This window comes from Brachycentrus maculatus, unplaced genomic scaffold (assembly GCF_059751285.1).
Source record: "Brachycentrus maculatus isolate JH-2025_06_01 unplaced genomic scaffold, ASM5975128v1 h1tg000353l, whole genome shotgun sequence".
Taxonomy (NCBI): Eukaryota; Metazoa; Arthropoda; class Insecta; order Trichoptera; family Brachycentridae; genus Brachycentrus; species Brachycentrus maculatus.
The window spans coordinates 1,223,619-1,249,409 of record NW_028281102.1 but is presented as its reverse complement, the minus strand read 5'-3'; the positions used below and the strand labels follow the sequence as shown (position 1 = coordinate 1,249,409).

Below are 25,791 nucleotides of genomic sequence, written 5' to 3'. Positions count from 1 at the left end.
TGTGTACATCTTGTAAATAAACAAGCTCCTCATATTTCCTGGCAGCGGAAATCGAGCCCTCACTACTCTAGTCCTAGAAGCGTGTTCGCTGCACGGGTCGGGCGCTGCCGTGTTTACATCGCGGGTCTCGATGTTTATATCGATATATTGTTTACCCACAGCGAATAATAAAAATTGCACAATATATTAATTGTTTATATTTCCTCATATTGATCTATTTTATGGTTTCACCCGCTAATCACGTGATGTGTGACGCAATTTTAGGTTAAAGTAATCAAAACAGTGGCTGTAAATAATAATAAAAATGTACATAGACTTTAGTGTTGTTACGTGCTAGCTCAGGTAGTACGAACGGGTCGGCTCATTCTTAGTTTCTGTATTGATTACATCATACACTTGTAAACAAAATGTGTCGGTGCACCGTACACCGCCTAGCGCCAGAATGAATACTAGATAAGACTCGGGCTCGACTCGCTGACGGACAAGTTGCCGGTAGGAATCAATAAAACTATTTCCATATAGTAAACATACTGCTTAGTTCTAAGTAGTAGTACACTATCCCGGTCATTAATCTATAGTACCTACATAATATTATTCACGCGTTACAAATAATGGCCAATTATCACTATGTTTATACGCGAGATAATGTTTCCTTCCCAATAGTCAGTGTGTTATTGTTAAGCAGTATTTAAAAATAAAAGTTTTTTTTATCAAGCGTAATACGTAATATTTGCATAATAATATTTTATCCTATACATCGTTGTGTGGCATTCATCCTGTAATTTAAAGCAAAGGTTGAATGAGATACCGATAATTTAATTAATGAGACTGAACACGTTGGGTGTCGCAAGTCGCAAACCAGTTTGGGTCAGATTCCGTCTATATCGTCTCGACACTATGGATTTTAGCAAATCCGCCTTAGCAACAGTCAAAACACATACTCTTCCGGTTTACGACGTGGTATTTTTCAATATTGACCCACTGTTGACACGCTGCAATTCGCCATTGTTTATATATTTTCATTATACCGCCACCATTTAATTATTATCTTAATTGTTTTGATTGCCTTTTATTTTGTGAAATATCGTGTTTATTTATAACTTTTTTTCTACGCAAATGTTATTTTTATAACAATGACGCATTTGATGTACAAAAAATACTCATTCATTACCCGTTTTATCTAAAAAAAAATTATAAATGAATATATTAGTGCACACCGATAATATATTTATAGTACATATAGTACGTATACATAGATTACATTTAACTAATTGTATGTACAACATAATTGAGTCTATTTACTTGAACGAACGCAACACCCGACGAAAAATGTACGTTTAATTATTTTACAGAGATTTTTTTCTTAATATGATCCATAAATAAAAACACGCAGAATATACATAAATTTTAATGGAGGTTGATTTTATTACATTAATTGAATCGACAGTCACTTTATAGTTATTAATATCTATCCATTTTTTATTTCAGTTGGTAACTACCACTATATTTAAAAATCTATTCTGACATGTGTTTCGATATGTTGGGCATGTTTGATTTGATACGACTCATATCGCTCACTCCTTTCAACAACGTCATATATCAAAAATCGTCAATTTTCAGTTATGCATGTTTTCGGAATGCCCAGAAAATGTACTATATCTCAGCAAAAGCGGCATATTTTTAACTTAATATTTACCCGCTACAGGGCAGAAAGTGTTGTTTTTGCATTTTGAAGAAAAGGTATTATTTAAAAATAAAAAAAAATATGTACTTAATATTTTTCAAATGGAGAAAAAACAGGTTTTACCTAAAAGGACTGTTGCACAGTAAAAAGTTCAATAAGTGGCTTGATATTTATTTTTAATATATTTTGTTATATTTTTAAATTTTAAAAACGATCTCCTGAAAAATCAAGTTTTTTTTATATACAGTATCTACTCAATGAATTAGGGCCACGCAGAATTTCACGCAATTTCTCAATTCAAACAGGAATAACTCAGAGAAAACCTTGAATAAAACAACATTGAATTTTATTTACACATGAACACTTTATTACGCTTAAATTATGCATATATTTTCATATAAATATAGTTAGTATTTAGTATTTCCACCTTTGGCAGAAATAACTGCCTCAATTCTTTTTGGCATACTTAAAATGCACTGTTTTATCATGTTTTTTTATTTCTTCGTCTTCTGACCAAATTTTTTTAATTATTTTTTTTTAGACAGTCTACTGTCGGATTTGGAAATGAGTATACCTTATTTTTTAACATGCTCCATACGTTTTCTATAGGATTAAGGTCCGGAGAATTTCCAGGCCAGGGTAGCAAAGGCAGATTTTTGTTAGACAAAAATTTTATTATTGATTTAGCCCGGTGGCAAGGTGCCCCATCCTGCATGAAGGTGTATGGACCTTCTGTTGGGTCGAGTGTATGGTAGAAGGGCAATAAAATTCGTTCGAGGACCTGCTTATAGGAATTTTGGTTCATTGTTCCTTCCACGAAAAACAACGGCCCAGGTAAATTGTTAATAATACATGACCATATCATTGTTGCAGGGGGGTGTTTGATAACTTTTACCACACAGGCCTCATTGTAACGTTCCATTGGTGTTCTCCTGACGAATCGACGGCTCTCTGTCACGGCTTCTAACCGGCACTCATCACTAAAGATGACCTGAAAAATAATGAAAATTTAAGTTTAATTCAAATATATAAGTTTATTTACTAAAATGATATGTTGAAAATTCAATTGAAATAAATACCTTTTTCCAATCATCTACCGAGTAATTTCGATGTAGCCTGGCCCATTTTAATCGATCCGCTTTCATTCGTGGTGTCAATTTTGGTACTTTTACAGGGCGCCTGCATTTCAAATTTACTTCGTAAAGACGTCGCCTCAGTGTTGATACCGATATATTTATACCCTCTTCTTCCAATTTTATTTTCAATGTTTTTGCTGATGCACTACGGTTTTCTAAGGCACTTTGAACGATTTTTCGATCAGTCCTCGGTGTTGTTTTTCTAATCCTACGACAGTTCTTTCGCCGATTGCTAGTGGCGGGTGACTGATTTTTTATTGATTTTGAAATTCTGTCCACTGTTTGACGAGAAACGTTTTCTTTTTTTGAAATTTCTCTATTAGATAGTATTCCTAATTTCAGTAGCACTATAACACTAGACTTTTTTTCCTCAGAAATGTCTTTACTTTTTCCCATTTCGTCCTTTTCAAAAAAAACACTTGTGTTTACAAAAAAAAATTATACTTTATGAACTAAAATTAAAAATTAAGTTTTTTTCACAAGACACGATAACTATATAACCTCTCTGAACAAAACAACAACCAGAACTCAAGAAACTTCACTAATAAATGAGATAGGACTATTTTTTGAACTTTCAACTATCTGTCTACCTGTGCTAATTAGGGACCTTTCTCAGAAAAGGGTTTGAAATTTTGTAAAGGCTTAAATAATCCAGGTATATTTTACATATTATTGAAGGTAATATACACGATATTAGATGTCAATAGAAAACTTAAAGTATTTATGTAAAATAAATATAATAATCCAAAAGATTTCAGAGTATTCAAAAAAATAATGGGTGGCCCTAATTCATTGAGTAGATACTGTATGACAGTGTTGAAAGGAGTAAGCAATATATTTTATGAAACACGAGTGGATGAAGGTGTATATTACAACAAAAATTCTTTTTTATCATTGTAAAATAAAAACGCACTCTGCTTCTTGGTTGAGTTGAAAAAATATTTATGAGAAGGGCTCGGACAAAGTACAGTGGAACCTCTCATAACGAGTAATTCGCATAGCGAACAAAAAAATGTGAAATGGTTGCTCCCTTAATGAGCGACATTTCGCATAACAGAGAAAAAACAAATCCCCTTTTCACGACATTCACTTATGAGCCACACCACTCAAAATAAAAAAAGGTTTCGCTTAACAAATAAGATTCAGGGACGAATTATGCTCGTTATTAGAGGTTCCACTGTATATCGTATATGGAAGTGCACTTTTGTTGTTATTGTTGAGACTCATTGAATGATCAGTTTTATTCTCATAACTACAGCGCTATCCTGCATTGTTTTGGTGATGATCTATGCTAGTCGGTGGCGCGGCGTTCATTTGGCAGACTATTTAAACGCATATTTTAATTACACATTACACCACTTGTTGGTATACCCACGCCACGTGTATAAATATAAGCAATCTGATAATTGATCTAACATATCGCCCGTGAAATAAACACGTGTGCAAATTTTGCACAAATCTTGGCTTTTTAAAGTACATCGCCTAATAGAATCAACATTCAAATTTTATATCATTTTTATAACATCTCAACATACATGAAGAAGAATATAGAAATCTAGGCATTTACGGGGCTTACAACCGTCATAGGTTGGTTTAAGTGATCACTTTACACACGTGTAACATTTTACCAATTCTACCCCCCATGATTAACAACCACACTACTCAAATTCTTGATACTTTTGTATATATAGTTCAAATTCGAAACAAAGGCCTTGAATCACTAGAATTTCACTAGAGACATCTATGGTGATATCGTTTTTATTGAGCAAAAACTCTTTCATTTGTATGTGAGATCCGAATCCTGGATCATAATCACAATACATACATGAAAAACGCTAGAAAATATAATTTTTTATCTTATTATTTTAGCTTATAATTTGACCAGTTAATTTCTTTACAATATTTTGAGTCTGTCCAAATATTTGGACACCCTCAAAATATTGTAAATTATGAAAGTCATCGTAATTTAGTCATGAATATAGTAACTTTATTATAATATAGTAACTTTATTAAATAAATCTGATTATTGAATTAATAATTATCATTCCACAATTATTAATTGCACAAAAGCATAATTTTAGCAAGATTCCCGGCAGGATGAAGTATTCTCTACCTACTTCATACTAATACTTGCTATACGGGGTATTATCATTGTAGACCTCACCGCAGAAAAACCGTTCATTTAATTGCCCAGAATTTCCTTTTGCGCTAATTAATAACAATAATAACGTTACGTGTAACAATATGGCGCCGGCATCATGACGTGACTTTACGAGTTTCAAATGTAATTATTTTTCCTTAATTAGTCGGATTTAATCATTTTTGCACTCAATTTATTAAAGTCGTGCAACTCTTTAACTGGCCTATTATAACCGTAATAAACATGTATTATTGAAGAACAGCGTCCCTTCAATAATGGATTAGTATATATGTACTTACTAAAGATTTTTTTGGATGGTTATTTTTATATTGTCCACCTCCGTGATGTAATGGTCAGCGTGTTTAGCTACCGTGCTGGAGGTCCCGGGTTCGATTCCCAGTGGAGGAGTGAAATAAATATAGTATAACATGTAAGTGATTTTTTCACTCTAATATTTGTTCAATATTACCCTGGACTGGTGCCTGATGCGCAGGAATGATCACCTTGCCTTCGTGTGTTAACTATCAAGATATGCAGTGCCTTATGCACCATCGGGTGCGGGTGAGGGTTTGAAGAAGAAGATTTTTTATATTATTTTTTATTTCTCCATACTTAATAATGTTTTTAAATGCAAATTACGTAATTATTTAAATATAAATATGTTTTACTGCTACACGGTTTGATCAGTCCTCGTGTAAAATGGATTACATTTTACGAAATCGTCTCATTCCGATAGTCATCAAATAAATTGTAACAAGATGTGTGGGTTTTACTCTGTGCGTGAAGCAAATCTTATATGACGTAACGTGAAACATTTCGCAGTGTAATGTTTGCAATACAGTTAAAAATATGTCGCATTCTTTGATATCAGGTTACTGATCTCACTCCAAAAAATATATATAAATATAAGTATATTGGAAAATTTTACAGAACAGTTCGTAAATACATTTTCATTAACGAGTAACAAAAAACAGGTATTTAAATATTGTAATTTAATACAAACACCTGGGAGAGGGACGGAAGGGAGGAAAGGGGGAAAAGGGAAATATCAAAGCTCAAGCCCAAGACAAATTATGTGAAAATAGGGGCACACCACGATATGAATATCGGCTTGCTATGTCGCTCACTCCTTTCAAGGACGTCATATATAAAAAAAAACTCGAGTTTTCAGGAGATCGTTGCAGAGTACGTTTTTTATTTTACAATGATTTAATTTATGAGTTTTTGTTGTAATATACACCTTCATCCACTCGTGTTTCATAACATATATCGCTCACTCCTTTCAACAACGTCATATATAAAAAAACTTGATTTTTTAGTAGATCGTTTTTAATGTTTAAGAATATAATGAAATGTATCAAAAATAAATATCAAGCTTATTGAACTTTTTACTGTGCAACAGATCCTTTTAGGTAAAACCTGAAGGTTTTTTCTCCATTTGAAAAATATTTAGTATATTAAAAAAAAAAAATTAAACAATACCTTTTCTTCAAAATGCAAAAACAACACTTTCTGCCCTGTAGCGGGTAAATATTAAGTTAAAAATATGCCGCTTTTGCTGGGATACAGTACATTTTCTTGACATTCCGAAAACATGCACAACTGAAAATTCACGATTTTTGATAAATGACGTTGTTGAAAGGAGTGAGCGATGTAAGCGATCTCAGTGCTGACAATGTCGAGTAGAACATTCCCACATTCATCGTTAGCCAATTTTGATGAATATAATATAGGAACCTTGTTTAGAGTTTGTTCTACTTGTGGGATTATATCCATTCCTAGTCCAAGAAGATAAACCATTATTGTTCGGCTATTTGCAGGGTAAATTTGCAATGTGATTAATAAATAAATAAAGATGAATTTGTCTGGCGGATGATCGCTCCAGTGGTAATCTGGATCGTGGTAAAGTGTCTAATAGCACGACATAGAAACGTCTCGCCGCATTTCAGCGCGTAGCGGCTCGTCTCAAACACTTTTTCTCTACGACTCGCGTAAATTTGTAACAAAACTTCGTATGGCTGTCCTGGATCGCGTGATGTACCTTGCGATGGCTGATACCTTCGCAAGGTACGGCAATACTCTTTCTCCAACGCGTGTAAATTTGGCATTATTATTAATAATAATAGCTCCTCTCTATGAACGCATAGTTATTTTATTTAAAGTAAAAATAAGAGTTGGTTCGTGTTAAATTAACTTTTATGCAAAGGAAATGCGAATTCAGTGAGGGTTCATAATGTTAACTAACGAAATTACAATTTATTGATTGCGAAAAATTAAGGTAACGAGAATAAATACTTCACTTGCTATGGATAAACCCATCCATTTTTGAAGTGAACTTCTTGGGCGGCTATTCGATAATCGATGATCGGACGAGGATTGAGAGTGAAATTTCAAGGACGTGTCACGTTGATTAGGCACACAGGCAAGAAGAAAGATATAATGTAAAGAGGAGAAAGGAACGGATACGTATAAGGAGAAAGATATGCTATATATGAACAGCCGAAGTATCATGCGTTGTGTAAGCATCTCTGAAAATCTGGAACTACAATACATACATTTTTTCTCGTCATCTCGAAAATATCAAATCATGGACATATCTCATATTTTAGTTATGACAACCATTAATATCAGTATCACCAGTTGAAGCACCAATCAACGGCAGTGTAAATATTGAATAAACATAATATTTTTTATGCAAATTTTGTATTTTTTAATTTATTTTGAGATGCTCTCTCTCTGTCTCTCGCACTAAATCTCTTATTCTTTATTTTTTAAGAAGTTTCACTTCTATCGCGTGCATTTCTGCGGTGGTACGGAAAAGAGGCACAAGTCGGACCAATAAAATGCAATTTATTTAGTCCGATACATTTGTATCAAGTTTCCCGAGTCTAATCGTAATCAATTTTGAAAAAAAAATCATCCTTGAAACTGCGTACTTATATAATAAAATAAACTCAAAATTTACGGATTTCGGTTACGCTGGTATACGTAACAGGGTCGATATATTTCTTAAGATTATCAACACATATCATTAATTCAGTCGTAATAATTAATCCAGTTAAGCCACAGCGCGGTTCAACGCTTTGTAAGTTGTACTAAACTTGCAAATCAACCATGACCGTGAATTCGCTTATTTGGAAGGGACCACGAACGGCCTCGGTATGCTGTAATGGATTAGCTGACCAGCAGATTAACAGTACAACACAATGCGTGTGATATTTACGACCACGACCTTTTGCGCACATCATGTCGTACACACAAAAGGCGACAAACGGGCGAACCCGTTGGTAGATTATTCTGGGAAATAAACAGCGACTCAAGGCCGAAAATCCACGTGTTTTAGCCTACAATCGATATCAAGTTTCTAGGTTAATATATTTTAACTTTATATTAACCTAGAAACTTGATATCGATTTTAGGTTAAAACACGTAACTTCTCATCACATATATCAAACCATTGACCAAACAAGTCAAATATCTGGTGTTTTTAATACATAATTTGTGTAAACGAAGGATCCGAAAATTAGAAAAAAAACGTTGGTTTAGTACTTGCACAAGTTCTTAGATTTCATAGGCGGAAACGAAACTTAAAATAGATTAATGGTTCCAAAAATTTTTTTTTGAAGATTTACTTTAATGTGGTTTAATAAATGCCTAAAAAGAAACAAATCTCAATATGATTTTTACGCAATAATCTCAATTATGAAACAGTACAAACTCAAACACTCGACTGTGTTCGGTTCGTACGCATTCTTTTTATTTTCCATCCACTAGACGTCAGTCATTCTAGAATGATCGGTTCTTAATGATGCGTTCATTGAGTAACCGGATCCCCATTTTTAAAGAATCTCATTTACGAACGCTGATTCGTTCATTGACTCACTAATTCATTGGTTCGCCGATTCATTTATTCACTGATTGGCTGATTCATTGGCTCGTGTCAGATTTTAGAAATTCAGAAGCGAGGGGAAAATAAAGGTCACTAATGATGCATCGGGAACCACATCGAAACAACGGGGCGTTAACTTGATAAATAGTAATGTGAAGGCAATCGGCTGTCCAAATTTAAAACACAGTAAGGGACATTTTTTTTGTAGTACGTTTTTTTAGCATTTTTGGAATAAGTAAAATCTACTTAGTCCAAAAATGCAAAAAAAAGTACTACAAAAAAATGTCCCTTACTGTGTTTTAAATTTGGACAGCCGCAATGTGATCAGTGCTGCGAATCCTGCACGATAAAATATTTTACAGATAACGGAGGTGTGTGAAGGAGCTTAGGGTAAATGACATTACGCCTTTATGTGAAACGAAGTGGTAGAGAGATGGTAGGTACCCGGGGATACATATGTGCACTCGTACAAGCTTGTGTAACATACACTCCACCGGGATTTGGAAGCTTGTACTAGTATAAGTATCGAACAACGAATATCATTTGTGTGCACCGTGTTATCGAATTGAATATCATAAATATACACATATATGCATGTAAATACATATTGCTCACTCCTTTCAAGAACGTCATAAATAAATAAAAACTTGATCTTTCAGGAGAACGTTTTTAAAGTTTAAAAATATAATACAATGTATTAAAAATAAATATCAAGCCACTTATTGAACTTTTTACTGTGCAACAGATCTTTTTAGGTAAAACTTGAAGGTTTTTTCTCCATTTGAAAAATATTTAGGCATTTAAAAAAATTAATGAAACAATACCTTTTCTTCAAAATGCAAAACAACACTTACTGCCCTGTAGCAGGTAAATATTAAGTTAAAAATATGCCTCTTTCACTGGGATATAGTACATTTTCTGGGCATTCCGAAAACATGCACAACTGAAAACTGACGATTTTTGATTTACGACGTTCTTGAAAGGAGTGAGCGATATATGTAAATACATATATGATAGTTTTATTTTATTATAATAACATACTCTGGAGTTATCAATTATCTGAATAACTTTTAATTGTGAACAAATGAACACCTACTGCAAACTGCAGGTTGAGTCCGAACAATGAGTAAGTAGGAAGTCCCGGGTGAACGCACTCTGCTTTGTCAACACCAGACTGTCTGCAGTGTGCACTACGTACCACATACAATAGTTAATATCCGCTAAACATTCAACAGACAGATAGCACACTCCACAGATCATCCCCTCTGCTGGCTTGACGTCGACCTTACCTATTAATTAAGTGTGATTTAGCTTAATTTTCAATGGATCATTCTCAAGATGTGTTATTATTGGCGAATAAATTAATATGAAAATTCACAAGACTATCTGTAACATTCTCGTTGATATCTGTAGAGAAGTAAGGAAGATATGAAGGTTTAAACTTTAGATATTTTAATAAAACGAAAAACGGACACCGCTATACGTCATGAAATTTTACGTCATCGGGTGTATTATGGGGCGTATCCCTGTATGTATCTGCTTTAAAGAGCTGTAATAGTAGTAGTGTGCATTCGTTTCTGTGACGCCATTCGTTACCAACTTACGAAAACAACGTTTTAACGAAGGCGCATCTTCCAAAAGAAAATTAATTAACATATTGATTATATTGGCTGTTATAAACACAAAACGAGTCTTACGCAATCCTTTACAGGTTGAGTATGTTAAATTAGATATTCCTCCCGTGTGATAATACCCTATTGGTGACGAAATTTACGTAGACATTTTCGTCTATTCGTACTTTAATGATATTCCACCGTATTAAATGCTAATTCATCATTGGTGAATCATACCTTGTGTGCCACATTCGCTTAAATCTAGCTGTAACATTTTTTAAGGCGGCTTAACAATTATTATTTTGACTAATGGTCACTCGGTTGCTGTAGTATTTGAATAAACAGCGGGTACATTTGTGATTACGTCAAATTTTAAACATTTTTTTCGCCATGTTGTGAAATATCCAGTCTTGCCATAAATGATTTCGAAAATTTATGTTAATTGCTGCGTCAGTCACAGATATGACGTTTTCTTAATTTTATTCATTTTATTTCTGATTCAACCACACATAAGAGGCGGTACCTAATATTTATATTATTTTTCGTTAATTTTACTACGCGTAGGTACTCAATATTTTTATAAGTAGTTTTATCGAATAGTGTATTATCACTCGGGAGCAGTATCTAATTAAACATACTCAACCCATAAAGGCTTATGTACGACTCGTTTTGTGTTTATAACAGCTGATATATCGCTCACTCCTTTCAACAACGTCATATATCAATAATCAACAATTTTCAGTTGTGCATGTTTTAGGAATACCCAGAAAATGTTCTTTATCCCAGCAAAAGCGGCATTTTAAACTTAATATTTACCCGCTACAGGGGCAGAAAAAATTGTTTTAGCATTTTGAAGAAAATGTTTGCTTTAATTATTTCTTTAAATATACTAAATATTATTCAAATGGAGAAAAATTATTCAGGATTTACCTAAAAAGATCTGTTGCACAGTAAAAAGTTCAATAAGTGGCTTGATATTTATTTGGAATACATTTTACCATATTTTTAAACTTTGATATTATTAAACCCAGATTTGAAATATTTGGACACCCTCAAAATGTTGAGAAACATTTGTATTCTTATTGTATTCATATATATTTGAATTTCACACTATGTCCGCCTTCGTAGTGTAATGTTCAGCGCGCTCGGCTACCGTTCTGGAGGTCCCGAGTTCGATTCCCAGGGGGGGTCAAAGAAATGTAATTTTTTTTCACTCTAACATTACCCTTGACTGGTACGTGAAGCGGAGGGCTGATCACCTTTACTTCATGTGTTAACGATCAAGATAACGGCGTTTATATGATGCAGTACCCTATGCACTATTGGAGTGTAGATAAGGGTTTAAAGAAGAAGACGAAGATGATTTTCGTAACCCCAGCGGTCATTATTGAAAATATTCAATTCAAGTTGTTATACTAAGGATTCGAACCTAGAAACTCTGACTCAGAGTTCACTACACGAAACCACATACCAAATTACCACGAAACGATTATTAGTTAGTATTATGTAATTAACCTTTCCCTTCCGGTGCTAAAATAAAACGCGTGTCCCGGTGTTGGGTAGTCACTATACAATAAAACTTAATTAACTATAAATAAAGTCAAAAATTATAATTATTTAGATTTATTTGCTGAAAATATTTTAAAACAATCTGACAACGCTCACGAAACAAGCATAGGTCCGCTCTTGTCGGGAGCTGAAGAGCTGCTGACTGCTAGCTAGAGAACATTGAGCTTTGAGCTCCTCACGCTTACACAGTGCATGTATGCAAGAGTGAGATGCGAATATAGTGTCGCAGTTCCCGCACAGTGTTCACGCGCTGTTGATAATTAATTTCTGATAATTTTTTAAATCAATGCGTAAATATGTTATGGAGGAATATCTAAAATCTTAGCCTTGTATGTATTACATTTATAGAAATATTATGGTTATTAGAAGCAATGTGTACTAGGTACACAACACCGGGAAGGGGACGTTAATTTTAAACAAACACCTATCTCTCATGTTGGTTCGTATCGTATCCGTTACCTGAATATTTTCACATGAAGAAGCTCATTGAAATTACTCCCGAAAAGTGAAATTTAAATATGAAAGAGAATCGTCGAGCATGTTATTAATATAATATCATTGTTGTTCCGTATCTCTAGAGACATTTTCATCATACGGAGTGTTCTACTTTGTACTTTAGAACAGTGCTCCGCAACCTTTTCTCACCTACAACACACCAAAAAAATTCCTAGAATTCCGCGGCACACCAAAAGCTAAAATATATACAGACCATTGGAAAATTATTTAGTTATTAATTATTAAATACTGCATTTTGAAAAATAGACAATATTATGAAAAATAATTTGTCATTGTGAATTAAATACATAATAAAAAAATTTCAAATATATTGAATTTGACTGCGACACACCGGTTGCGGAGCACTGCTTTAGAAGATTACAACACTCTTCAACGATTCTCTTGATTTAAACCTTTTTCAAAATCGACCATTTCCGAGTTCATCTTTTATTGGCTCTTCTTCTTCTTCTGCTTAGTGTAGGCCTTGTGGCCTGTTTTAAGAGGGATTAGCCTCCTGAGATGTCGATTCCCAGCTGTCGATCCATCTCTTTGGTGATCTGCCCGGGAGTCGTCTACATCGGGGGGTTGACCGTATAGTTCAATGTGGAGTCTGGATGGTTCCATTCTCCTCACATGCGCATGCAATTATCTCCTTCCTTGCCTTCCCCACCTAACGACATCTTCGATCTAGCATATTTCCCTTATCCTGGCGTTCCCATTTTATTGGCATGAATGCTAAATTAGCATTCTAGTAGATTTTTATTTTTCACTTCCTAAATTATCAGACTTCGAATCTCTCCCGTGGGAATAGCGTCCTGATTAATCGTCACACCTGCCCATTTCGCTGCTGTTGATAAATTGATGCGGGACAACGTGTCGCATTATTTCCGTCCTCAATAGACGTTTCAGTCTCCAGTCTGCATGCAGTCGAGGAGGCTTCCGCGTGCCGACTGCCGACTGCTGGCACATGATGATTCACCAATCAAAACGGTATTTGTAATGGAGTTTATTATGCTAGTACGGGTATCAAACTCTCCATTTTGATTTGTGGAATTTTTTCGGACGTTGCCAAATAACGGACATTATCCATCAGTCAAAATGTACATTTTTTTTTGTAAATTATTTATTTGGTAGTTTTCGTGTATTCGGTCTGGGTTTTGAAGAGTTCGATTGTGATATCACAGTTTTTCTCTTTTTTTTCTTTTTTAATTTATTAAATATAGTTACAATAATTTAGTTCATTTGCTACTTTTAACAATCTTAAATTAGTTACGCTGTTCTCTCCAATAAAGAGTCTAAGCTCTTGTGCTTGGAGAGGGATAAAGATATATATGGAGATATGTGCAAATTATTCAATTCTTTTTAATTCCTTTTCCATGACGAAAATTTTCCAACTCACGTAACTCAGTAACGCAATCGTTTTGTTATTTTTTAATTAAATTTCCAACGACTATAACTATAATTTATGCCATTTTTTGTTATTAGTGTAAGTAATATAAATTTTTCCGGTTCCTGACTAATATTTTATTAAAAATATATCGTTTTACTCCCAGAAAAAGTCACACGCGATACCTACACTTTATATTGAAAAAAAATGGTGATACTTGACTCGACAGGGACGTTTTTTTGCGGTTTTTACGTCGTAAAATAATCGTTAACCGTTTTTATAAACAAGAACCTACAACCGGATAAAAAATGAAACCTGAAAGTAATATACTTATTGGGTTTTTCCTTACCTCGATACGTAAAGAAATGAACATTATTATTCGTGATAACATTAATTAGTTTCGCTTTCTATCAAAATAGTAGCTTGCTAACTACTAGTAGCTTTGCAATACAATTAACCCAGTCTTTAATGAACGCCAAAATCTCATTATTCGTATGAAAGTTTTGAGTTTATATTTTATAACACCCTCCAGAATGTGGCTATCCGTACAATTTTTACCTTTCTTATCGACTTTTCCCCCTTAGTTGTGTAACTGCCTAGATTAACCCGTTAACAAGGCAATCATTAGTATTATTATTATCTCTCTCGTAATTTGACTACCCGTTTGTTTACAGCTCTGTAAGATGCCCCGCAAAGCACGTACCCTATGATTATTATCTATTTTAGTGTACGCTGTGAGATATTAATTCCATCGGCATTCGTGGGCTCGAAAGCTGTTTTGTAATTCGACCGCTGTGTACTAGTCAGTACAAAGTTATACCACCTCCGTTCGTTCACAGGTCACCAATGTGTTGTCACTTGCTTCCCAACTAAAGCAATTGATTTGAACAAAGCCATGCCTTCTTACACATTCCTCATATGTCTCATTCTGTCATGGCTCTAAATATTTACTCGTATACTGACGTTCAAAGGATTGTTGATGTTAGTCGACAGCTCGGTTTCTTTTAATTTTGCGAGTTTCTTACCCCGTAATCACCGAAATTGCGCACGATTTTGTTGCTTTGATACTCGCATGCAGTCTTGAGGTCGTTTGATATCATTACAATACATATATGATAAGATAGATGCATTTAAGTATCAAAAATACCTTGTTGAACAGTGAAAAAATCATTTAAACGCTAAACGGGGTTCTATTGTATGTAATTAATTCAAAGAATCTCCCATGCATAAATTATAATAGTAAAATAATAACAGTTTTCTACATGTTTCAGTTTAAACCATATATGTCTTAATAAAATTAAACAACTTTGTTTTAACCACTTTTTTATTATTATTATACCTTAACCTACCGGTTTCGACAAGAACCTTGTCATCATCAGTGTTTATTAAATTCTAAAACATCAAAATACTCATAATTACTACATTCTAATAAAAAAGTAAACTCATTGCATTATTTAGAGATTTTGAAAATTAAAAAAGCGATAAATCAAAATTTAAATATTATAAATAATCAATTAAATTTAAGTAACAGACCTATTTTTGATACTTTACAAATTTTTCAATATTTGTGGCACATGTGCACATGTACACAAAATGTGCCACAAAGTATCTGCGAAAAATATTCAAGAAAAAACATATATCGTAGTCATACAGGAGAAAGTGACCAAGTGCATTTCTTACAAAAACGTGATCATTGACTATTTGATATCTTACTAGCTTAATATTGCCCTGAAAAAATCCCGAATGACTTAAAACTTGGAAGTATAATATATTGACTTGTTAAAAATGAATAACTGCATTGATGTTTATTTTCTTGCCAAAGCAAAAGTGACTTAAATGGCTCTCCTGAACATTTTGCGTTTTGTTAGTTGGTCACTCTCTCCTGTACGACTACGATATGTCTCCTCTGAAGTTTATACTGTTAAATGTATTGTTACATGTATACAACGTTTCCTTATTATTTTTTTTCTTTTATTTTGTTGATGTTGATTTTCTTCTGTCCGTACTTGACTTGTTTTAATTTTCTGCGTTATATTAAAGTGACTAATATTCAAAACTTATCAGTCAGTAACTTTTAACCTTTTCATAGCCGCAAATAAATTACGCCGCAGTGCTCAACAGGCCAAGTATTTTTTTAAAAAAAAAAAGTTGTCTAAAGATTTTTTTTGTTGTTGTTTTTATTGAATTATAATTTACTTACCAAATATTATATCCCGCATCGATTGTTAGAGTTTTATTCTTGAAGTTAAACCAGTTTCAAATTTTCAGGGTTGTCACACTAAGTCGCACACGCAAGTTTTTATTAAATTTAATATTAACACACAACTATTATTTATCAATGGAATATTTTAAAATAATAAGAAAAACACAAAAAAATTGAGCAAAATAAAAACCCCTGGCGTTCAAAACAATCGATTAAAATAATCAATATTTCAAGTGGTTTGAGTGGTAGCCCTAATGACATCTGTCAACTGTCAGCTGAAAGTGATACCGATAAATCACTTAAAAGTATTTAAAAACTTTATAAAATATTTTGTGACAACTTCAACTGATGGCAATGTATGTTCCGTTTTTGACAGATTGTCAATATGAGTTAAAACTGCGGAGTAATACGTCATCAAAAGTACTGACGAGATATCTCGTCTCTGGCCATACGGGCACTCCGCCATTTGCCGAGATATCTCGTCTCTGGCAACCATCGGGTTAATAATATCCCGATTCCTGGTACTTTGAAACATACGAGTCTATTTAACAATATAGATGTCTGTCGTTCCTTATAGCTATGTGTTTATTACATATTGTTGTGAAAATTGAAAGTGAAAACGGAATCTTCCTGTTTATCAATGTGCGAACACGATAATGACATAAGCTACGAGCAACGACCACCCTCGTCTAGCGTGGCGTGGCGGCGGTGCATTCGGTCGTGGTCGGCCTGACATTCCACCGCGAGATGGAGAGTGGACGGACGAGACCGGCCGCCTCGCTCCTTCCCTGCATCTCCGCGCCGACTGGCCGGCCAATGTTTACAGACATACCATTATAGGCCGGCCACGTGATGCTGGTCTATTTGCGGGAGAACCTATACTAGATGTTGAAGAAAGTGTGTCGCCCTGTTAGCCGCATACACGGTCTAATTATTTACTTTTTAATTATAAAAAAAAAACAATGGCTACCCTTAATAATTTTGCACTTTTTCATCAAGAGTGCATTTTACGTATATATCTACCTAAATACCACTACATTGCTTATAAGCTGTGTTTATGTTCACCTCAGTAGTGTAAAGCGTTTGGCTACCGTTCCGAAGGTCATTTTCCGGTTCCCGGTTCATTTCCCTGGTTTCCTGGTTCATTTCCCGTGGGGGTCAAAAAAAGTGATTTTTAACTCTCATATTTATTAAGTATGCACTACCTTGGTCTTGGTACTTAGCACAGGACTGGTTTCCTTGTCTCCGTGTAATTAACGATTAAGATAACGTTGCTTAAATCTGACGCAGTGCCCTATGTACTAATGAATACGTATAAGAGCCAGAAGAAGAGGAAAAATATATTGCAAAGAATCTCACAAAATTGGCTCCCCGACACCCTAATTGGCTCGTCTTATTCTAAATTCAGGCGAGTACTGAGGACCTCTAAGGACCTACCTAAATTCGTTATTAGGTGACTCGAATATCCACTGCTCTTTTTTTCGTTTGTAAATAAGTAATTCATTTATCTGAAAAATTCATGTATTTTATGCCCTTATTTTATAGGCAATACCGACACGCCATTAAGTTAAAAAATGTTTCTCGTTTTTGCGAAAAGAATACACCATTTCAAATTTTGTCTCATCCTTCATTTTTATATATTTTTTAAAATCGAATAACTTTGCTAAATTATCTTCAAGCGTATATCATAAACGAATTATGATAATATTCCAATAAAAACGCCGTAATTTATTCGAAATATATTATTTTTAATGCCGATTCCAATCCACCGTATTGTGCAGATATTGATAGACACGGAACGTGAAAAGAATTCGATTTGCCTGTTAACATAATCCGAAAGCTCACATTCCCGACACCCCGGTACTCTCGCCTCGATATATTATACATACGCGTGACGGTGTATCGCTCGCGGAGTCCTACACATTTCAGAGGAAATATTGCGTATTTAGATCATCGGTCGTGACGCACGAAACTGTTCAGAGCTTCCACAGGGCGCTAGTATTGTATTTTTAAAAGTTGTTTAAGAAAACCTCGAAGTTCAATAAATATTATTTTTATTTTACTTCTAAAACGTTACTGGGTCGATCCCTTCCAGCCAAAATATTAAAATTTTAAATGAATGTTTTACTTACTAAATACTACTATTAGTGGTATTTCTATTTACTATTGTACTAAATAGTGGTATTTACTAAGTAAAACATAAATTAAAAATGGATAGATTTTACCACTCGTGTCTATTACAACAGTATGTGGAGAAGAGGACAAATGAATTTCTGCCCATTGGAATGTGTAACTGTCTACCTGGATTTTTAAAAATATTTTATTGGCGACCGGAAAGGGTTAAACAATGTTTGAAATCAATTATTCTCTAATACGATATTCAACCCTTTAAATGATTCTTTTTCCTATACATTTCTTCATCTTTTCATCATTCCATTTTTTCATCAATCACTGAATTGTAAATACTTAATCATTTGCATATATAGCGATTCCCCATACTTAGTTTTATTTTATCACTAACGTGTACAAGTCCTAATCTCCCCAATATTTTCATACAGATGTATGCACAAAAATATGGCGTGTACTTAAAATACGCATAGACTCGAAGTGTCCATTTTATGGATTTCTGGATTTTCGTTTTTTATGGGGATTAGATATGTATGGTAATCCCGGCGACCACTCGCATGACATTTTGATACGCGGCCAGTGCAGGGTTAGGAGATAAATAAACACCCGTGTAGCAACGACTTGAAAAAAAATTGTGTCATTTTTTCATCTTATGACCCATTTTCCTGCTGCTTACAAAGTCCACATCATGTTTATAAATTATATGATGAAAGAATAGATTTTCCTAGCCTTGAAAAATGCGCGTGACTTTCATCTGGGATAACTACTTTCTGCGCGGATCGTTAAATTAAATTGTGTTAGCATATATTTCAAGAACATAATGTTGCATTATCTGTTCACTAGATCCACCTTTTTTCCTCGTACGCACAAATTATTATCCTAAAAATTAAAATTATTATTACAGGCTAAATTGACCTTTCGGGACAACTTTTACAGGCCTTTAGGTCCTGTATTGGCAGTTCTTATGGGCTTCGTTTATTTAAATCAAGTCACCTCTATGAGACACTTTTGCAGTATACTGTTGTAAGTTAACATCCGCAACATTATAGGGATGTTATGAAGTATTCATAAAACTCGAATTTCGTAAATTTGTAAACAATTTCATTGTATTCAATAAATTTAGTATACTCAATTTAAAGTATACTCGAAAATAGGTGTATTATGAACTATTTGCTGTAGAAAGTTTTGTAGTCTCGGAATGTCATTGAGTTAGAACTGCGTAGTAAATTTAGGGAAAACAAACAGGGTTTCAAAATTTTCCTTCAAAACTTGTACACATTTCATTTCATAAGTTTTATTTTATTGTATATAACTCGTTGTCAAAGTAAATATTTACTCCAAAACTTCGTCATATTTAAGCAGTATCCCACGAAACATCCGCCGTGCGTTTACACTTTTTGATATTTTCAAACTGAAATTATTCGTATGTAAACACACGAGGATACAGTGCAAATTTTCCAGAGTCCCATTCCACCCACGATTCTCAGGACTTGGGGCCTAGCTCACAACGTGAGTTTCCTCACAGTCAATAAAGTATTAATCCAAATATTTAAGTAGGAAATCGCTGATCCGCGATAAGATAACGTTTCATACGCCGCAATGAATAAATGGCTAAATCCAGCCACCATCAGTACGATAGACGGAATTGTATTATGGCAATGCTTTGTTTTGTGTTTCCATTCGTAATATTTATTTTTTACAACATTTTGAGTGTGTCCAAGTACTTGTTCACAGATCTGGATTATCTCCAATTATAGGAGTTATTTTTCCATATTATTTTTTGACATCTCATCAAAGACGAAGAAGAATGTGGAAGTCTGAGCATTTACGGGTTGATGACCGTCGTAGGCTGGTTAAAGTGATCACTTTACAGACGTGTAAAATTCACCCATTCTACCCATTATTGATAACCACACTACTCAAATTCTTGAAAGTTCTATATATATATATGAACCAATTTCGAAACGTTGTTCTTGAATCACTAGAACTTAACTAAGGACATCTATTGGTGAGATTAAAATAAGCTATTTTTTGAGAGCCTTAATCAAGCTTGCCTCTTTTACAAGGCATCAGGTTCGCGCCGCCCAGGACGACCACTGCTGACAATTCGTCGGCAGTTCTCGTCAGAACTTCGGGACGCGGATCTGACTTGGGAGGATGCAAGGGAGCTGGCAGCCGACAGAAAAGCCTGGAGACAGTTTGTGGACTCCATATGCTCCACCTAGGGAGCGGATATGGTTAAATAATTATATTTTTTGAGCAGAAACTCTTTTATTAGTATTGTTTGTATTGTTCGCGTGCGTCCATTAACTCCGATGGAAAAAGACTTGAATATTGGCAAATTCTGTTCAATCAATTTCATATGTCGAATCGAATCGAACTTTTCATCGAGATGACTCACTAGTTGTATTTTCATACTTTGCTTTATCGACTGGTATAAAATGTTTGCTTAAAATCGATCAGCGAAAGGAGTCAATCATTCCATAGGAATTATTTTACACACGTTTAGGTTTAGTCTTGAACTTTTGTACGTAACTCTTCTCTTGCGCTCGTCATTTTATCGTTTCCAATCCGACATAGCAACAAGGAGAAAGTACGACGGACGTCGAGTACAAATTTACAGGGGCACTTGCCCGGTGTGATTTCTGAAAAAGTAGACAACACCGATCTTTTTGCCTCGACGAGCCTTCAATTATTCGACGTAACATTCTGTGAACCGCAACGTTTTGATTATTTTAACCTCTCAATAACAAATGCCTGCATGTGTATTTATATCAGTATTTTTATTTATTTTTTTATATATACGGTACTATTGTACCATTTACATAATAAGAATAAAAGAACACATCAATTAATCAAGTTGTTTTAAACTACTTACATGTTATAAATGTATATGCCATAAAAATAAAATATTATATTGAAAGTAAACAATAACATAAATAAAGTAAATTTTCAATCAAAACGTGACATTCTCTGGGCCAGGAATAAATTTGTTAATGCCAATTTACATTTATGAAGCGATTTATTGTATAAATCTAAATTGGTGGCATATTCATTACTAGTGTTTTGGAATCTTAGTATAGGAGTATTGAAGTGAGCTACCGTCCGAGCATTTGGACAATAAAACAAAGTAGATGTTCTACTAGGCCGTGGCGGTACATAGAATGATATCAGTTTTAGCAATTCAGGGCTATCAAAAATTGGTTTATGATTTTATACAACGTTATAATACTATTAATACAAGTTTAGTTCAACGTGTTTAATGCGATATTTTATTTTATTTGTACATCCATTGTTCGCTTTCATCATTATGAAGTATTCTGGTGATATAACTTTTGTACAATAGTATTTTCGCTAATTTTCATACTGATAAGGAAGAAATGGGAGCGGTACTTGGCCGTTAAAAACTCATTTTCTACAAAAAAGATAAATATCTAGCCGCTTTTCTCTTCAAGTCTTTCTCTGTTTTATAATATTTTCTTTGCCAGATTGCTAAATTATTTTTTATACGACAGGCGCTGTGGCGTAGTTGGGTAGACGCTTGACTGCGAATCTGGCGTTGCGGGTTCGATTACTATCCGCTAATTGCGAAATGAATAGTAAATATTTTTTTCAATTAGTCAAGGTGATGCGTTCAATAGTATCGTAACGTTATCAAACTTAAGTAAGCTACTTTACTTTTACATAAAAGAATGCGAAATAAGCTTTCTGTCGAATTATCTCGTTTCGTTTTGTGCAAATTATTTCGCTTATATTGATTCCGAGTATTACAGCAAACGTGTGACAGTATTATGACCGTATGTGAGATACGAATAGGTAATTCATACATACATCATAATAACGTACTGGAGTCATTGTTCTGGATATCCACAAATCGATCCAGAATTCGCGACGCTTTGTCAGTCAACAGGAGTATGTTGTCTGCACAAATTTTAGTATGTTGTTTGCACAATTATACGTGTTTTCTTTGAGGACGGCCGAAAAAGACTTGGCACGATCAGATCAATCAGAACCTAAAATCTGGTGGTGTCGAAAGTCTGCGTAATCGGAGGGCATGCATAACTAGATGTATGGATGTGAGGATGTGTGAAGTTCGACAGCCCCTTACTTGAAGTAAAGGAGCAAATTTATAGTATTTAAGTGCGATAGAATTGCAGTCGTCAAGTGACAACTCCTGCAGTTAGTAACATAAGGGTAAAACATGATTAAAGACATAAAATTGGCTTAATAATAAGTGAAAATAATAATAAATATTTTTTTTTTAACAGTCATAGCCACTTGAGTTGCATTTTATTATAGAACACGTGATATACATACAACATATGTTTCGCATTGTACACATCAATAAAACAAAGAATGCTTGTTTTTCTTTATTCTGTACTTAAAAATATATATTTATAAAGATTCGACTAAAAGGTTCTCATCTTTATAGCCACGGCAAGATTTATGTTCGATCGTGGGAAAGCCGGATAGCCTGCTACAGATGGTTTAATGCCCGACCTTGAGGCTCCACCGTCCCTTTCTATCTCGACTCTTTGTGCGGCGTTCGGCGTTCACATCCCCCTTCCGCTTTTCCGAATTTCCCCCTGACGTCACGCGGCCCGGGAGACGCCACGCCGAGTATTATATGTCTAAAACAAAGAAATAAACGTGTTATGGTATGCATAAACGTTTCCGAGTTTCGCTAAAGTTTTTATACACAATACCCCTCCTTCTGCTTGCCCACAGGTAATAAAAATAAAACTTGCGGTAATATGCTTTTCTTGAATATGGCGAGGATGAAAACAGTCAGTCGGAATGGTATATGCTTATCATTATAACTTATTTTATTAATGTTTTATTTCTACATAATATTTCTATTAATTTAAATACGACTTTTGTTAATTTTTCTGTTTTCCTAATACATACTCGTATAGTTATCCACGTTACACTGTTTATTTAAGAAAAACCTGTTGTTAAGTATTTATGTTGAAAAAGCTGGTTTAAAAATCTAAATGTTTTCTGTAAATTAATAATGGTAGACGGATTTCTCAGGGATGTTTTTTTTTCTTACGTATGAACTCGCCAATCACAAATTTTCTAACAAGACTAAAGAAAGCTCTATTTTATGTATAAGTATACAAAAAATAATAAGCAAAGAACGGTTACTCTCCGATGTGTGTTTTATTTTCTTGATTTGACGATCTTGCTAAAGACAACATAATGAAATTCTCAGTATTTCTCCTATTTTTTCTCGTTTTTCTTTATTTTGTATTTTCAATATAAATTCGAGACGCTAAAAAAGGTTTATTTTGTGTACATAACCTTGTACCTTGACTGGAGAAATAATGATATCGGCGTTTCAGTTGTTTGTTATTGCTGCAGCTGTTTTTTTTATAAGTATCTGAATTTGACCGTCGAACGATAGCTATTTTGCAAATATTTACACAGCGCTTTAATGTAGTTGCGCGTCGCTATGATTCTGCCACGCCTCGCCGTCGTGTAAATTACAATTAAAAGAACACTGCATCAATCCCACACAGCACCCAATGCACCATTTACTATAGATATCCGAGTTCCTGAGTTCAATTCCTAACTCTACAGTAAGTCCATTTAAATAGTGTTTGTTGCACCATTTAAAAACACCTAATATAATTGTTTTATTGAGATTTTTTGTAATTTATTTTTTTCATGGTAAATACCACTATATCTTAAAATCCATTTTGACACGTGTTTCGATGTATTTCGCATCATTTTCAAACGCCGTATGATGCGGAATGCATCGGCACACGTGTCACAATAGATTATAAGAAATAGTGGTATTTACTTAGTAAAACTTCAAACTAAATATTGATAAATATTAATTACCACAACGTGACTGCCGAATCAATTAATAAAACGAAAGAACGCTGTTTTTGAATAGCACCCATTCCAAATATTATTTTGTGAATGATGATGATCATGATTTTGTCCCTCTATTTTGAATTGTGATAATATTTAATACAAATATGAAAATGATTATTATGGCCAATATATCTCCTCCTTTCCTACATTTTAGCCATTTCGGCAGATTGTATCGGAACTTTCAGCACGCAATAGCGTCATCAACACAAAGCGCTACACGAATATAACATATATAACTTCATAGTGTGGAGTTTTACCATTCGAGTCGATTATATCGCTGAATAGTCCCATCATACTCATTCCTCCTTTCATATTACACTCTCTTTTTACACGTGGGATACAGTCCACACGACACCGTGTAAAATAAGTATACTGCAACAAAATTTATGGTGGATAGGTTTCCTTATTTTAAAAAAATATGCAAGATGTCAATAAATAAATTATTTCAATTTCTGTGTATTTTGTTCATAAAAAATGTTATAACGATTATCAGTCAATATTATTATGTCATGAATCCAACATGAATGAACTGAAAAAATACTTTATGAAAAGATGTTTGTGCTAAAACTGATTAGTTTTTCTTTTTTTCCTTTAAACATGCTTTTTACCTTATGTTTTTGTTATATTATGCCTATTTACTGTACCTTTTATTGCTTTTTATTTTACATTTTGCTCTGTGTTTTCTTGTTTGTTACTTTTTTATCTGTTTTTCAGTTTTGCTAACCATAATCCCATCTCCGAAAATGAGTAATAGAAATTACTCATCGGGAATATCATATATGTGAATATTTTTCAATAAATAAATAAATTATTCTCCATCAGACAATAAACGAACCCGTTGACCCGCATTTGGTACCTACGACATCCCTTTCATCATTTAAAATATCCACAGCCTATGTAATTGTTTACAAATATTTGTATACAAATCTTGTTCAATGGATTTAAACTCGAATTCTGTTACCTACCGATCACTGTGACTATTTTTTTGTATGACTCTTGGTTTATGTATTAATTTTAAATCAAACACAGATTTTTTGAGTCTACTAAGTTGTATTTTATTAACAAAAAACACATAAAAAATTATATTGTGACAATTGTTTCGCCTTGTTAGGGCATTATCAAACGAATGTGAAGATCAAATCGACTACGGTCCTTATGTAGCTATACAATTCTATATGACAGTTTTAACATGTGCAGTAATAATTTATGGGAGACAACAGTCGCTAATGGGAGATGTAGGTATGTACCCTTATATTTGTTTTCTGGGAAGGGAAGAATTTATTGACATGGCCATATTTTAGAGATTTTAATACAATTGTTGGTAATATTATTTTTAAGAATTTTTATATGTAGATGTAATTATTAGTTTATCAATAACGCATCATGCAAGCGTTTACATAGAGAGATATCGTCATTTATCATTTGTTGTAAAATGATTTCTAAGTTTACTAACCAGTTGCAGGCCTTCGAGGATTCAATGCGCTGTTACTGGAACTACTATTGACATTCTTTTCCGGCGGAAAATCTACGTATGTCCATGCAAGGGATGCGTAGTACCGTGGTATTTTGAAACCGTATAAATAAAAGAGTAGAGTATATTAAAATCTCTGACGTCATTTCTTTCGTGTCTTGATTTCGCTTCGTGAAACTTGTATAAACTAACTA

General features: G+C 33.9%; 1 protein-coding gene across 1 annotated transcript in view; it reads left to right on the top strand.

Moving 5' to 3' along the window:
* The window catches only part of FoxK (forkhead box K), a 57,945-nt gene that overhangs the window by 876 nt on the left and 31,278 nt on the right, over positions 1 to 25,791 (top strand). The window lies entirely within an intron of this gene.